The sequence below is a fragment of the Aythya fuligula genome, chromosome 6 (genome assembly GCF_009819795.1).
Source record: "Aythya fuligula isolate bAytFul2 chromosome 6, bAytFul2.pri, whole genome shotgun sequence".
In the NCBI taxonomy this organism is placed as follows: Eukaryota; Metazoa; Chordata; class Aves; order Anseriformes; family Anatidae; genus Aythya; species Aythya fuligula.
The window spans coordinates 3,083,245-3,100,290 of NC_045564.1; positions in this window are offsets into that span (position 1 = coordinate 3,083,245).

The following is a 17,046-nucleotide window of genomic DNA, read 5'->3' on the forward strand; positions in this document are numbered from 1 at the left end:
GACACTTGTCTCTGATTTTTGTCTGCAATTTGGAGGTACAATTAATGGGGAAGAATATTTTACATAATCAGTGCAAGATGCAAAGTACAGAATTTAGGAATCTACATGAAAATCTGAGTTACATATGTAAATTTATTCTTTGTGTTCCTAAGTGATTATGCCTGCTAAATTGTGAATGCCAGTATCAAGATTATTAAGAGATTTGTATAAAAGTAGCATTGAATCTTCTGTTTGTTTCATCATGATGATTGAAAAGTTCTGAATCCCAATCCTATGATGTCAAGTTTGAGTTTTTATTTTTTTGGGTGTGTATGTCTCTGTGTATATGATTTAGATAGCAATAATGGCAATTTCCCATATTTCCAGTCTTTTGTATATGTCATGATTTGTGGTAAAAGAAACCCTAGAGTCTCCTTGGGTGCCTTGAAACACGTTAAACTTTGATGCATCTGCTACATATTCCCAGATCAGTGACAGCTAGCTTTTGATAAGCCTGTATAGAAAAAGAGGAATAATGGGTTCAAAACCTAACAACTTTGTAAGAAACACCCTCTGCCCCCGTTAGTAAAAATATGTGCTGTGGTTCATAATAGCAAGAAGAAAAGAAAAGTCAGAATGTCTAGAAGATAAATCTTTTTTCCTTCAGTGTCTTCATGTACTACTAAGAACAGAAATACTACTTATGTAAGGCTAACAGGTATTGCACGCTTCTTGATTTATATATTTTTAATAGGTAATTTAAGCTGCAGCCGTTGCTAGCTTATAGAACAATGAATTGAATGTCAAATAAGATTTGATAATATACTTTCCAAAAGGGAGCAAGGACTTTTATTCTTTTTGATAAGGAAATTGTATGTTTCAAAAGAAACATTGCACAGTGACATAAAAATACCTGAACGTTATTTCAACACCATTTCCTGATGCAGACATGGCAGCTGATTGAAAAGAATAAGACAGACTGCTGAATGCAGGATGCACAAAGCTGAGTCCATAATCTACTGTTCTTTTAATGCTTTTGCAAAAGTTTTCATTTTTTCATTTTTTCCTCTTAAATATATGGTGACTCTTAGTTACCCCCAGATGTATTTTATGACTACTAACATCCATAAGACATTGAAGGAGGCTGTAGAGATGAACTCTGCAATGGTCCTCACTGATGAGGATGCCATTAAAAATGGGAACTCAAGAGATCTGGAGTGTTAACAGGACTGGCATCCTGGTGGAGTTTTTGCCCTCGGATTGTAACTAATGACTGTGCTTAAATAAAATAAAATAAAAATTAAAGATCAGTTTTGATCTGTACTGTATTATAGTCTGCAGCCTAGCTGTTGAGAAAAGCAGTCTCTTCCTTGAGGAATTTGGATGTTATATTTTTTTCTTTAGTTTAAATGAAAAACTAAATCATGCTACTGATTGTATAGATGATTGAAAGTCAGTAGCCTCTAGCAAAGGTTTATTTATTAGAGATCCAGCCCATCCTGATTTGTATATCTTCATGTGTGATAAAGGGAAGTCTTAAACCACTGTCTTGTTACTGCTCTTCATCTGGTATAGGGGATAATAATTCTGACAATAACTATCTTGTGCACAAGGGCATTATGAAATTTATTCTCTTAAGACATTTCTTATTTCACATCTGTGAAATTAGATTAGATACATCTCTGTGGAAACTGGAGTAGTTATGTCTTCCCCAAACCATCTTCAGGAATTAGGGACTGATTCCATAAGGTATCTGATGCACAAAAAAGTGCTAATTATTACTGTATTAATGTACAGACATTTCTCCTTTTCCCAATTGAGAATATAGTGAAATTTTAAGGTATAAGTGGGATGTTGATACATCTACATTTTTAATAGGTGGATAATGTCATCCTATATTCAGAAAAGTAGAAAGCAACCCTAAGATTTCACCTGTAAATAAATAACACAAGCTCATACTGATGCATGTGAGCTGGTAGCTGTTGTCCCATCTTGATGTCAAACCATTTTATTTTGCGCATCCAATATGTACAAATGAGTAATAAGCAGCCTAGAGTACTGAATGAGGATAGAAGAAAACTAGTAACATCCCTCTTAAGGCCAGACATCTTTCTTCCTTCAGTTTCATGTCATTGTGGTTTACAGACGGAAAAAACAGTAATGATGCTTATATTTTGGGGGGAAGAAAAAAAAAAAAAAAACAAAAAACAAACAAACAAAAAAAAAAAAAACAGACTTCTGGATAGAAGTATCCTAAGAGTCAGCTGTATTGGTGGTAGCATTATAGGTCATTTAAGACTAGAACTCATTTTCCACAAGATAAGGGCTGAATCAAGCAGTCAACTGCATTTCAGGCTGCAAGAGCATCAGTAGTCAGAAAAGACACACTTTCAGATACTGTTCAGGTTCACCATGTTGCTAGCTGGCCAAAAATGTAGAAATCTTTGATTATTGTGCTATTATTAACTTAAATTTAAGGACTAGGAGGGTCCAGTGGAGGAAAAGGTATATAATTATCTTGCTGGAAGACTGCTTTAATTAAATTCTCCCAACTGAGACCTGTTCCCATTTTTCAAGTGAAGCACACACTATAATCAGTTACATTAACATTCAACTTGCTTCTCTGCAGATGACCATAAAAGTGAGTGCAACACAGCTAAGCTGTGCTTTGTGTGGGACAGTTCTTTCTGAAACCAGTGAAGCCATCACTCCTCCACTTCTCCCACCCTAGTTAGATATCAGCTGATGCAGCCAATAGGAAGAAAAGCTATTTCGCATTGCAGATGTTTGTCAATACCCACTCGGGTGTATACACAAAATTACTTTCTTAGGCTCTTTTTAATTGCTTATCAACTCAGAAAGCTATGTACTTACCAACTCACAAGCTATATACCCTTAACTTCCATTGATATAAGACCTATTTGCCCCAAATTACACTCGTTTGAGTGTAGAGATTTTAACGTTCACCCAAATTAATTTGGTAGGTTTAAGCCCATGTTTTGGTGTCCTTCAAAGTCACAACTAAATTCAAACAACTGGAGGTATTCTTCATTTTGGGAAACAGGCTGTGAAAGGCTTGGTTATAACTGAGGATGTGCAGTATATAAGTTGTTTTCAACCCCCAGTATCACTCTAACTCCATATTTGTCATGGTAATCATGATTCAGTGTACCAGCTCATGCATCCATACAAAGCATTTGTGCTAAGGGTGTTTTAGTTGTACTTTGCCTAATTATGATCAGAGCCTGGATTTGCTAAAAGAAAAAGCTTGTAATGCAATGACTTTTAAAGCAGAGTTCTTGTTCAACCATCAATCCTTATCCTCTTTGAAGGACACCTTATGGATATAAATTATGAGGTCTGTCAGGAGAAGGTTCATAGATAAATGGGTTCAGTCACTGGAATATCACTTCCTACAGAACTGACTGCTGAATAACAGTAAATTGTGGGGACTAAAGAAGTTTGTAAAAGCCAGATCAATTCAATTGCCTCACTTCTGAATAGATAGCAGAGTATGCAAAAGTCAAGGATATGGTATCACATGGCAGGTTCACAAATGTCAGTTTGACAATTAAAATATACTTGCTGATTGGCAGTGTGATAAAATCCAGCACTAGTATAAGATTAACTGGCTTTAAACTTTATTTTTTTTTCAAGTGTTGTGTAGGACCATCAAGCACAACATAATAAAAATAAAATCAAATAAAATAAATAAACACATTCAAATAAACATTTTTTCTGCCTTGATATCATCCAGTGTCTGTACAGTAATGGTCCCAACCTTTGGCAGCTTCATCATTTGTGATCTCTTGCCTTAAATTCTCATCTCAAAGAGTGCACTAGAACAATTCTCTATTTATTTTTTTCTGAAATGCTTGATCAATCTGCTTTGAAACGCTCCATATAAAAAATAAGTAAGATCTCAATCATTTTTGCATAGCTGTCACCTCTACTTGTGACCATTATGTTCAATTGTTCCTTGCCTCATTTTGAAAGCCTGGGAAACATCTTTAATGGTTTTTGTTTGTTTGTTTGTTTAACTGTGAGCTTGGTGCTGGTATATCTGTCTGCTGTTTTATGTGAAATAGTTCTGAATGATGAAAGAAACAAGCCCTTTAATGCTCAACTGCTCTTTCCCGTACTTACAGAAAGAATGTGAAATAGTTTCCTTGGATACTATCCAGCATGTATCTCAGTTTTTATTTTTTTTTTAATTATTTTTAATTTTTAATGCAGAAGGGCATGATATATCCTATTATTTGTTAAGAATAAGGGCATCTGGGGGGAGGAGGGGATTGAGTTTCCAGCATTTTCTATTCAGAAGTGCAACCTTAGTCTCATAAAGATGAAATATTTTCATATACAATAATTATCTCAGGATCACACTAGAGGATCATAAATTTGATTTTCACCAAGTGTGGCTGGACTAAGTAAATCTGGATTATAATACCAAGGACAAAAATTAAATCTACGTAGAATCAATTCCATCATTGCATGTTTATTTAACAATTTTGCTGACACAATTTTCTTTGCACATTCAGTGAACTTTTTTTCTTTCTTCTTCAGAAGCTTGGGAAATCATCATCTACTAGATACAAATGGTTTACAGGATGTTAAGAGGAAGACAAATAGAAGGAAAGCATGGTTTATGGGAGCCAGTTTAAAGGAAATTTCTGTTTGATAGAGGTGGTTCAGTTTGGGTTTTCATATATGATTCAACTGCAGGTTTGGCTCTGTCTCCTAGAGAAATACTGCCTTTTCTATTTTATTTTATATTTTTCCTAAAAAGAAGGAATTTAATTCATCTATAAAGACTTAGCTTTCTGGCTTTCTGGTTTTGCTGATTCTTCGTATAGCTCTATACTCAGAAATAAGTGTCCTGGTTCTACTTTAGCTCTAGAAATCTTCATCATCACTTTCTTTCCAATGGAATTTGTGTGTCACGTGTAAGGGACAGTTACTCTTCCTGTTCTTTTGCTTTTCCATCGTTTTTGTTATTTCTGTTGTTTGTGATTTTTGCATCAGACAAGCAGGTGTATGTAATATGTTCTTTAAGGTGTAATACAAATTTGTTAACTTGTCTACACCTGGATTTCACCCAAAATTCCTGCCCCAAAAGGCAAGGCAAAGGTTAGTTACCATAAATTTGATGCAGACAGGAAATACAAACACAGAGGCAGTATTCTGATCACAGATATCAGATACATAGCCAAAGGAAATTCGAAATATATCCAAAAATATTTTATATGACCATTGTTTGTTTATTTATATGGTTGATCTTTTGATTCACATCTGAGGCCAATAGAAGTGTAGCCCAAATCCTGTCAGTGGAGAGTTGTACACAATTTCTGCATAACAACAAAAATTGTTTTTGTGTAATCACCTGAACCAGAAAGTTGATTGAAATTATTTTTTTTCCTTATCTGCAGAAATCAGATATTTTGGTAATTCATGTGCAGACTAGTGTTACATTGGAAAAATATGTTGCTGAGATATTTTCAGTCAGATGCATCTTCTTCCTTTAGAATTTGAAATACACTCATAACCTCTGCAAAAGTACGTAAACACATATATGAGCACTAAGACAGACAGACAATAGACAAAGATGTATATTCACTTCAAATTTCCTTAAAAAATGCACCAGGATTAGGTAAATGAACAGGTACTGTTAGTACAGATAGAACAGATAGCTTACTTTTCACAGTCAGCTTCTGTAACTTCTTATTCATCATGGGCATGGGTATGGAATTATGTTTCATCCTTTTGTTTCAGGAAATATTGCTTCTTCTTTAGTAGCTTAGAATAACCATTATTATGTTATTTTCTAAAGGGATACTTTCTTTTGCAAGTTGAAATTGTTCCTTGTTAAAAATCTCCTTTACAAGATTTATAGATTTCTCTTGCTTTCTTTTTTCTTTCCTACCCTGATGAGACATTTTGTCCCTGACCTGTGTCCTAATTCCATAAAAAACAGAAAAAGAAAAAAAAAATGTTCGTGGCAAGCCCACAACGTAATACATGTTTTCAAAATTGCATTGAATCGCCCACCTCAAATGACTCAACGAGTGGGTAGCAACAGAGTCATTTCAAGTGGCTGTTTTCCAAATCAATGATTACTTACCACATTTCACTGTGGGCTGACTTTCTTCTCGTAAAAGGTATATTTTAGAGCCTGGAGACAAAAAGGTAACATCAGTCTCAGAGTCTTGAGTCAGACCTGCTATTGCATTCCTATTGTTAAGCCTTGAATGGTAGTATAGACATAATGAACTCCACTGTCTCCCTCAAAAACCACCTGTTTGGTAGATTGAAGAGCTGGAAATAAAAATAAACATCCTTGTGCATGGATATACACACATATATATGCATATACATGTAGCAATAATCAGCCTAAAACCATATGAAAATGTCAGAAACTCATGGAAATTAGTTCAGTTGTGTATTTACCATACTAAGCATATTAATATCTCCAAATAACCCACGTAACTTCTAGCATGTTTATTTTGGCTGGCAGGAATTGTCCCTTTTTAAAAAATTGAGAAACCTGGTAATAATGTTTGTTTGCTATGGAGGGCTTATGTTAGCAGGTGGCGGGCTTCCCAGGCCCCTGAATGTATAAAAACACAGATCTGTTTCACACATTTATCTTTCAGGGAAGGCAGCCCACCGTAAGGGGTGTGGATGGTGCTCAAGGATTGCAGTCTTCCTTACATCACAGTAATTTCTTTGTGACAGAAAGTTTTCAGTGAGGAGAGTCAGCTAGGCTGCTGTTTTCGTTAGGCCTGAGGTTTAGGTAGGCTGCCATTCAGCTGTGGAATTCCAGCTGTGTGTACCTGTGGGTACAATCATCCCTCAGATGGGGAAATTACAGACCTGTGGGTGCAACTATGTGGTAAAATGATCTTAATTACAGCTGTCCGTGTGTGCTGCCAGACAGGTGTGACTGCCAGGCCGAGCTTTTGAAAAGAGGTGCACTGGCTTCAACTGAGATGCCAGCCTCGCCTCTGCCAGAGCCAAGTTACACACAGGTACTTGTGGTGAGCCTCGAGTAAGGGTGCGATTGCATTTGCTGGTGTCTAAAGTATTATTTTAGGAAGTATTTAAGGCCCCAAATTAACAGAAAAAGCAGGCATCAGGATGCACCCTGTGGGCAGGTGATGGGGGTGTCAGGGCGCACGCAGGCTCTCTCTTCACCCCTGAGGGAAAGGAGTGTGTTCGTACAGCCTGGTGCAATGTGCATTTGTGGGGACACCGAGTGTGCAGACAGGAGTTTTAAACCATTATTTCAAGCTGTACAGCTTAAACTTTTTATTATTTTTTTTATCATGACTGAAAGACTTGTCCTTGTGTGGATATCATAAGCGCCTGAGTATGATTATTTCCATATGTGATCTGTTCTTATAACTGAATATCGAATTCTTCGAGTCGCTAGCACCTGGTCCTAGGATGACTGTAATGACTCTGTAATGTGTCCTTCCCTGAATAACTTAAATATGATCCCATTTTTCACTTATTTTGTAATGTTGTTTTGACAGGTCACTATTAAGGCAGCCTGACACACCTGATGATAAGATGATGATTCACTTGCTAATTATTTTGCCAGATATTAATCATTTGTACTGAAATTTTACATTCCAGATGTCTATTTGAGGACATTTTTGGTTGTAGACTTTTTTAGTTCAATTGAAATGGTCTGTTCATTTCTGACAATGAGGTAGAAAAGGTCTTCACCTTGAGATATTATGAAAATATGGTTATCATTTCTTTGGGAAACTTAAAATCTTTAATGGGTTGAAGCAATTTACATTTTCTAGGACGTAAGCAGACATCTTTTTGTCGAACATATTGCTCTTAGTCAATCGCATATTCCATTTCTCTTTTGGAAAAAAAAAAAAAAAAAAAAAAAAAAAAAAAAAAAACAGATTTCATCAGGCTGAGGATCCTGCCTCATGGAACCTGTGAGTTTAGGAAAATGGGAAGGTAGGCCCAAGGACTCTTTGGGTAAAAGACCCTGGAGGAGGAGAAAATTAGGCAGATTAAGCAGGCAGTGCAGATGGTTCCTGCTGAGACACTGGGGTCAGGAGTGGAAGGGTGCTCAGCCTGTGCCTTGAACTGGATGGTTGACTTGTTCAGGTAGCATTAGTCCCCTCTTTGGAGCATCTTAATTGCACTAATTTTTGTTTAATGCATGTCTAAAGTCTAGAGACTTACCTAATGCCTACAAATGTCAGTGGAAAGGCTTAGGTCAAGCAGGGCACGTACAGCAGGCACAAAACACTTTTCTGTTTTTAGATGCCCTAATAATGTCATACTGTTGATTCAAGATGTGTTTTTGTAAATATTAGTTCATGTTTTGAAAGCAGCAAAAATACCACAATATTAGAGAAGGTATACATTTATTTTAGTTTTAAGTCAATTTATGAACTTAGTTATGTTAATTAAAGAATGAGTATTAGCAGATTTTAAAATTCCTAGCATGCTTTGAGGATTGATTAATAAGGGTAATACTTAGCTGGCACAATGGAATCATTTTCAACATCATTACCTTGTCCCTTGAACAAGTCAAGCTTGAACCCTTGGGATTTGGCAACACTTTGTAAAACAAACATTACCAAATGCATCTGGCTTTCTGAAGGACAAAACTGTAATAGTAATCAAAGCATTTGAATGTACTAAACTGGGAAGTGATACAAATGAAAAGGAGTGATTTAGAGAGACTGGGATTAGAAGAACTGTTGATGGGAATTAACTATTCTTCAGCCTTGAAAGCACATGTAGAAACTAACGTTAAGCCTAGATATATGATGGAAAGATTTAGATGGAAGCACTGAAGTGATGGCAGCCACCAAATTAGATACTAGTTAAGTAACTTATGTAATTGTAGTTGACTTTATCAGATATTTAAATGGATTAAGGATTAAGAATGTATGAACAAAACATATATATGTAATAATATATACAAGAAAAATAAAATATTTATTATAAAGTTAATAAAAATAGGCGTTTACAGGGGGCTGCAAGGCAACTGAGAGATAATTTGTATATGATGCTGTAGAATCATTCCAAGTACATCCCATAAGCACCTTACTACATGCATTGCTGGAACAAAATGAGAGCAGCAATTTCTAGTTGTCTCCCCAAAGATCTAATTCAGTTTCAGCAGTGTTACTCTACATAATCATGAAGACATAACCTATCAAAAAAAAACTATGACATTTGTTAGATGCTCTTACAATCATGTGATCCTCAAAGCAACAAAATAATTCTTCAGGAGAGGCATAGAGCTGCTTGGGCTCACGCAGATCAAAAGCATATGGACTATCCATATAATAAATAAATAAACAAAAAGAGGAAAATAGAGATATTCGAATAGTAGCCTAGTTTCAATTTCTTACATGAAAGATATATTAAAAAAAAAAAAAAAAAAAAAAAAAAAAAAAGCATGAGTTCTTTCCTTCTTGCCCAAACTGCTGTCTTTCACATTTAAACAGTTGCAAGCAAATTGTTAGCCATAATGAGACTTTGCTTTAAACTGAGAGAGGAGCTTTTGAAATTGAAGAGAACTTTTGCCATCCTTTTTGAGCCTTCAGCAGCCTCAGTACAGTGTATCTTATCTCTGAAAATGTCAGAAGGCTTAGTTTCTCAGTGTGGTTATCTAGCAATTTGGAAACTTGACTTTGGCCAACCAATCGCTATGGCTGTTTTGAAAATCAGCCTTCAGGCTGCAAGAGTGGAAAGGTCCTGAATATGGCATTGGCCCAAGTATTACAACAATTACAATTACCAAGGATTTTTTTCTTTTTTTTTTCTTTTTTTTTTTTTAACATAGGAAAAGTTTGGCTGTCATAAATCTTACATGGTATGTTGTCAATTACTATAAAAAATAGCATTTAAATATACTTTCTGTTGTACTTTAACATTTCTGTGATTGATCTGTCTGCTGTTGGGTACTTGCAAGTCTTGTACGTCCTGCCTGCTCTCTGCACCTACGTATGTGTTAACATATTTGCATAGTGTCTGCTCAAGTCTGTATATGATTTGTGTAGATTTAATGGATTCATCTTCTAAAACAGATTTCCTGTCATCTTAGCTTCATTAAAGCTGACCTGTCTGTGCATCATAAAGTTCTCCTGTTTTAGATAATCACAACAGGCCTATTACACCTCCTGCTGTAGAAGCTCCAGCTGGGACTTAGCCAGGTTTATCCTAAAAGGCACCTATTCCTGACAATTAAAATGGGTGGCACAGCAATGACAAAATGGATTAAAATGAGCTGGCCCTTGAGGTGTCACCCGTCAACCTGCTAACTGGGCAGTCTCGAGAGCAGGAAGGCTGGAAAACAGCCTGGCATCTCTCCTAGGCTATTTTAATGTCACTGATTTATAGATCTGTTATTTTGTTTAGAGGATGAGAAAGAATAGCAAAGTAAACATGATGGAGAGGGCATCCACTTAAGGCTAAGGTCAATTACTCAAGGGAATAAATGTGCATAATTGTACACCTGATAACTAACAGCATAAATAGACTGTTGATTTATATCATGAGTTTTAAACTGCAACCCTTTTATCCAAACAATTATAATAATAGGAGGTTGATTATTTGTATTTGTTCCAAGTACTTGTGATGATCATCTTTGCAAAGATACGGGAGAAAAATAGACTAGTGTTCTGTTTGGCAGATATCCTTTCTCATTAGATGATAACTGGCATTGTGGATAAACCTTTTATAGGTTAGGGCAGACAAACACTTTAATTATGCTCAGGAAGATTTTAATTCCCAGATGCCTAGATCAGAGAATCTTCTGGCATCTCAAGTTGTTGAATAAAAAGCATCTATCTGTCTTGCTAGTTCAATGACTTTTCATTAGCAGTGATGTTTTGCCGCTCTTCTCTATTCTTAGCATAACTACAGTAATTAAGAGGCACTTTTTAAAATTCTGTGTTGGAGCTCAGCTTGATTCAGAGATAGAGCTGGGAAAACTGATGTCTGTCGGGCAAACCAGAGGCCAGTCCCTATGTTCCAGGCCAAAATCATCACTACTTAACCATACCAACATCCCCAAGCAGCTCAAGTCCAGTCCTGGCAATATCTTCAGCAGACAGAACTCTGCTTTTGCTGCGTGCATCAGGTGTTAGGGGGTGCTGGGGCTGGGATTAGAAAGGGGGTATTGGCAGGGAATAGGGACGGCATAAAATTAAAGCAGTATTCAAAACTTGGTGCAGACAGATGTCTTTCATCTTCCAGAGCAGATGTATCTTTTTTCCTCCACCCAGATTTTTTCATCTTTCTTGGCTGCCCCTAAGTCTGTCAGGGTTCAAATCTGAAAACTATTATGCGTTTTAGTAACTCCACATATATGCTAGACAAAAATGTTGAAAGCTAACTTAAGATTGTTTCAGATAATAATTCTGTTAAATCTTATCTACATTAATTTTCTATTTTTGTTTCATTGTAAGTCTCCATTATCCTTTGCAGATAAATACAGGCATACATTTCACTGTTTGCTAATTTTCCTGTCACGTCACTGACAAATCTGCCCGAATTTTGTGCACTGTTTTCTGCATGCTCCTCTTTTCTGATTTTGGTTGATGTGAGGTGTAATTCTCAGCTGAGACCAAAACAGTCTCACCCTGGGTTTTTCTCTTTTGCTCCAGAGCTGAGGAACTTCACAGGACTTACTACCTAAGCCCGTAACGCAGTAACAAAACCTTGGTAAGCTTCATAACACGGTTCAGCTTTGTCAAAAACTTCTGTGACCTCACTAAACTTATTTTATCCAGAATTCTCAAGAAACTGTAAGTGACATAAGTGTTTCTGTATTCAGTACTTACTTTGGTAGCTAATTCTCTGAATTCTGTGAAAGTGCCTATAAAAAAAATAAATAAATTTGACTTTGAGGGTATCACACAGTTCTTCTTTAGGGTAGCTTCACCCAGCTGGGCAGCAGAACTGCACCACTCTTTCTCCCTCTCCTCCAAGGAAGAGGGGGAGAAAACATGATGAAAAAGGGCTCAGGGCTTGAGATAAGGACAGGGAGATCACCCATCAATTACCATCGCAGACAAAGCAGACTCAATGTAGAGGGATTAATATAATTTACTGCTTATTACTAATAAGCTAGAGCAGTGAGAAACTGCACAGGGGAACGCGGAATGGGGGCATGGGGGCTGCAGTCAGCCCCTGATGCTTCGTCTCCACCACTCCTTCACGGTCCCTCTCTGCCCCTGCTCCCTGTGGGGTCCCTCCCTCGGGATGCCATCCTTCTTGAACTCTTCAAGAACTGCTCCCCTATGTGTCTGTCCCACTGGGTCCACCCTCCAGGAGCAAACTGCCCCAGCACGGGTTCCCCACAGGTGGGCGGCAGCTCCCCCCAGAGCCCTGCTCCTGCGTGGGCTCCTCTCCACGGGCTGCAGCTCCGGCCCGGGGCCTGCTCCTGCGGGGGCTCTCCATGGGCCGCAGCCTCCTCCAGGCCACATCCACCTGCTCCACCGGGGGCTCCTCCACCCATGGGGGAGCTGCAGCGTGGAGATCTGCTCCATGTGGGACCCATGGGTGCAGGGGGACAGCCTGCTCTACCAGGGGCCTCTCCACAGGCCGCAGGGGAACTGCTGCTGCCTGCCTGGCGCACCTCCTGCCTGGGCCCTGGTGCCTGCAAGGCTGTTTCTCTCTCATTTCCCACCCCTCTCCCAGCTGCTAGAGCACAGCAGGGTCTTTTTTGATTGTTTTTTCCCCCTTTCTGAAATCTGCTCTCCCAGAGGCCCAACCAGTGTCACTTATGGCCTGGCTCTGGCCAGCCACAGGTCCCTTTGGGAGCTGTCTGAAGCTGGCTTTGGTCTGACATGGGCCAGCTCCTGGGCTCTGCTGACAGAGGCCACGCCTGCAGCTCCCTGATATCAAAACCTTGGTATGTTAACCCAACGCGTTCCTTCAAACTTTCTCATTTAAAAACCTGCCACACATTCATCTCTCTTCCTTTTGCCAAGTATCTGCTTTCTATAGAGCTGCTGGCCAGCGGAGCACAGGCATGTATTTTGTCCTGTTGGGTTGCCCTTTTCTGTCTACTCTCCTTAAACTCTATAAGTGACTGTGAAACTACTTCTTGGTTAGTGAATGCATCCTAACAGGATGCATCATATAGTTGGAAATTGTACTAGAACATTGTTTGAGGACTTATTTTCAGTACAGGGTAAAAATAAATAAATAAATTTATTTTCTTGGAAGGATTTTTTTTTTTTTTTTTTCTAATTAGGAAGAGGGGAAATATTCAGCCCTCCCAAATAAGAGCACCATCGTGATATAGGAGTTGTATGCTGACCTTTTAAATTGTTCCTCCAGTCTTGTGCGTAAAGTCCTGCTCAAGACACAGACACATCATTTACACTGGATCTGTTAAATAAGTTAGTGGTTTGAATGTGTATAGCTTTGTGAATTATAAAATTACTGTTGGTAAAATACATTTTGGACTAGATTTTTCAGTTTGCTCTAATTTGATATTACCCATTATAAGATTTGTAAGATTTAGCCATGTATTTGTCCCTGAGAGCAAGAGAAATAGGTAACTAAATAACGACATCTTAACCTGCTATTATATCAAGTGCAAAATTATGCCTGTGAAAGTGTAAGCCATGTTGAGGCCTGTTTATGCACTTTGAAAATCAGCAGCCTCTTATATCTTATTGTTAAACATATGTTTTACATGTTCAGCAGCAGATATGTATTTTAATACAAGCAAGAGGTCAGTTTCTGAAGAGACTGTGGATATTATTTTACTAGCATATTAGCACATTCATACATGTTAAAAGGTTATCCCTTGCTTCAGCAAATTGTGCTCAGCTACAGAAATAAGGTATATTTTCAGGAGGCTCCTCTAACTCAATTTGGCATGAACTACGTCAGCGTCTCTCTTGCCCATGGTATTCTACCTTCCTTGCTTTGAGAACATCCCCTTCTTCAGTAAAGTTCTGGATTACACCAAGTAAGGACTGAGAATGGCTTCAAAATGGTGGTAGCCAGCAGGTAAACATGAGCAGCTTTATTACACACTTAGAAATAGCTGTTAATGACCTTCACTCCTGGAGGACAGGGAATTATTTGCGTACTTGTACGTTCTTCTGTAATGATCCTAAATAGAATAGTACAAGGTCTTGTCATTTCTCAGTTTCAGAAGCATTACTGAATGAAACTTCATACCCACTTCTGGTCTCACAGCCACAACTGGCACATGTGGGTTTGGCAAGGCCCATCATATTTCACTCTCACCCCATTCATTCTTCAGAAAGAGTCTGGCAGGTGCTAGGAGCACAGCTCAAAGCCTGTGGCTGCAGGTAGAGGGAGTCAACGAGGTGAACTGCAGTAGTGCAAGCTAACAGGCCGATAGATCTGCCTGCTAAAATTGCTACCCAGAACACAAAGACATAAGGAAGGGTTGCAGTTTGCAGCCTGTGAATGGGAGTGTTAAGCTAACACTTTGTTAGCTGCTGAAGATGGAAAATATCTGCCTTTGTTATGCCTTCTGAGAGTGTCTCTTGGGACGGGTGAGTCAGCTCCTCTCAGCTGAGTGATTCCTAAGCCCATGCTCAGCCTGCTGAAGAAGTATTCTGGAAAAAAAAAAAAAAAAAAAAAAAAAAAAAAAAAAAAAAAAAAAAAAAGTGAGGAACATAGTCTCCAGAGAGCAAAATCAAGGAAAGGGTCTTTGCTATGTTATTCACTGACACACTAGATTTGATTTCAGGGAGGCTAAACGTTGACAAAGAATGGGAAAAGAGAGAGAACAGGGACTGTTTTGCCTGTATTTTATACCCAAACAAGGTACTTTTAACATTAAAATGGTGGTGGGATGAATAGGACGTGCAGCACAAACATGTTGCCTGCCATTCCCGCAGATCACCTTAGAGCAAGAATTTCAGTTCTACAATCAAAGTACCAGTTGTAATCAAAGTCAATGTTGACTTGGAAAATCTCTTCAGATTTCTAGCTGTGCAACTGTTCTCTTCCACAAGAAAATCTTGTCTTTTGGACAAGGCTTTGAGGTGAAGTCAACTCAGGTCATTCATTTCAGATAATTGAGAACCATTGAGTTAATCTCAGTATCTGATTTTAGGATCAATTTATCTTTTCCACTATCTCTGTGGTGGTTTACATTATGAAAAAAATGGATAGAAATTTTCAGACTGTCTGTGCACACAGTATTTGGGGTAATATCAATTATTATTTTCTTCTTGAAACCAGCATTGAATAAAACAGATGTGGCACATTCTGCTATGAATTCAGAAGTCTTCTCAACAGTGAAAAAGATAGCTTTTAAAGGGCCTTACTCTGAAATCAGCATTCTTGGCAGAATAAATAAAAATAGTTGGATGTTTATCTTAAAACAGGTATAAGTCAGTTATAGCTTCAGAGCTATGATTTCATGTCCTCCTAAACTGCCCGGAACATCGCACAATTAATGCTTACAGTACTATCAGTACAGAAGAATGGATTTAGAGCAAAAGACAAGAGATGAAATTCATTGGTTTTTTTCTCAAACAAAATAATAATAATAATAATAATTAAAAAAAAAAAAAAAACACAAGGAAAAGAAAAGGTATAGATGTTTTTTTGGGGGAAGAAAGAAAATATTCAGATTGCAATGTACTTTCAAGGTAGAGCTGTTCATTACTTGTCTCATACCAGCCTAGCACTTCTGACTTTCCTGAGTACATTAGCAGGCTGCAGTATGGAAATGTAGATGTACTGTGAAGATCTGAGGACAATTTTGCCCTTAGCTTGGCATTCTGACCCATTCTTCAAGTGGAGTCCACTCTTAAAATCTCTTATTTATGCAGTTAATATGGTTCAACATTATTATGTGATGCTGTTGACCTGAGTGCAGCCAACAGTTGTAACCAGGCTGAGAGAAATTGTATAAATATGCAGGGAATAGTAGGAAGCATGCCTTAAGCCTGTGCCTTAACAAATTCTATGAATTTTCAATGTGCTAAATGTAGTACAATTTATTTGTTCAGAGACCACGGCAAAGCATTGGAATCTAAAGCTGTTGATATCCTTTGTTTGAAATAAGAAAGCACAGTCAAAACAGACAAGTAGCATTTTAACAGAAATGCACACAAGAGCAGTCACATACAATCAAAGTCACCAGGGTTTTTACTTCTCTCACACTACCGTATCACCTTTCCTTACAGAGGCATTTACTAATCTCAGCATGGAAATGCAGTCATCACTCCAGCAGTGTTCTCTGCCTTTCACATGGCAAAGCTTTTCTGCAAGAGTAGGTCATGTGAAGGCAGGCTGTTGCTCACCTCTTCCCTTCGTTTTTTAATATGCAACATGATAGTACTTTCCTCCTTTGTAGAATAATAATATACCCCCAAACGAAAGTTTTTAGGAGTATTCTTCCTGCCTTTTCATCACCGTTTTTCCATTCTTGCCATGCTGTTGAATGTGTTCTCAGCTACCTTGAAACCCCAGCCTATTTTTAGAGTTCTGTTTCTTGTAAGGGCATCCATGAAATTCTCAGATATCTTCTTATCCTCAGGGTGGTTTAACAGGAAGATGCAACTGATCTCCAGTCAGGATTCCAGTGCAAGAAATAACCATCTGAATTTTATGGTCAAACTCTGCTTTTTCTTGATCAGTTTGTGACCCTTATTCTCCTGATAAATCATTTTGACTTTGGGTGGTGTTAGTAGCAGTAACATAAAACCAGGCAAAGTTGGTGTTCTCAGTAATTCTTCACATGTCAAATCTCCGTGTCATTACATCAGGATTTTCCTAGAAATAAAATTTTGACCATCTATAGTTGTTCTATTCATTCTTCTCCACTCATTATTGTTAGTGGAAAAAAAGAAAAGAAAAGAAAGATTAAAATAGTTTATTCTTTAATAAGGCCAAGACATACGTAGTATGGCAAAATATTTCTACTTGCAAGGACAAATAAGTGCTTACATCCAGCAGAAAAATAGACACATAGAGACACACCAACAAGAACGGGAGACATAGAAGGGCAACTAAGCTCTTGACAATTGCAGAAATTTCTGCTGACTATATGTTAAAATACTTTAAAGAAAA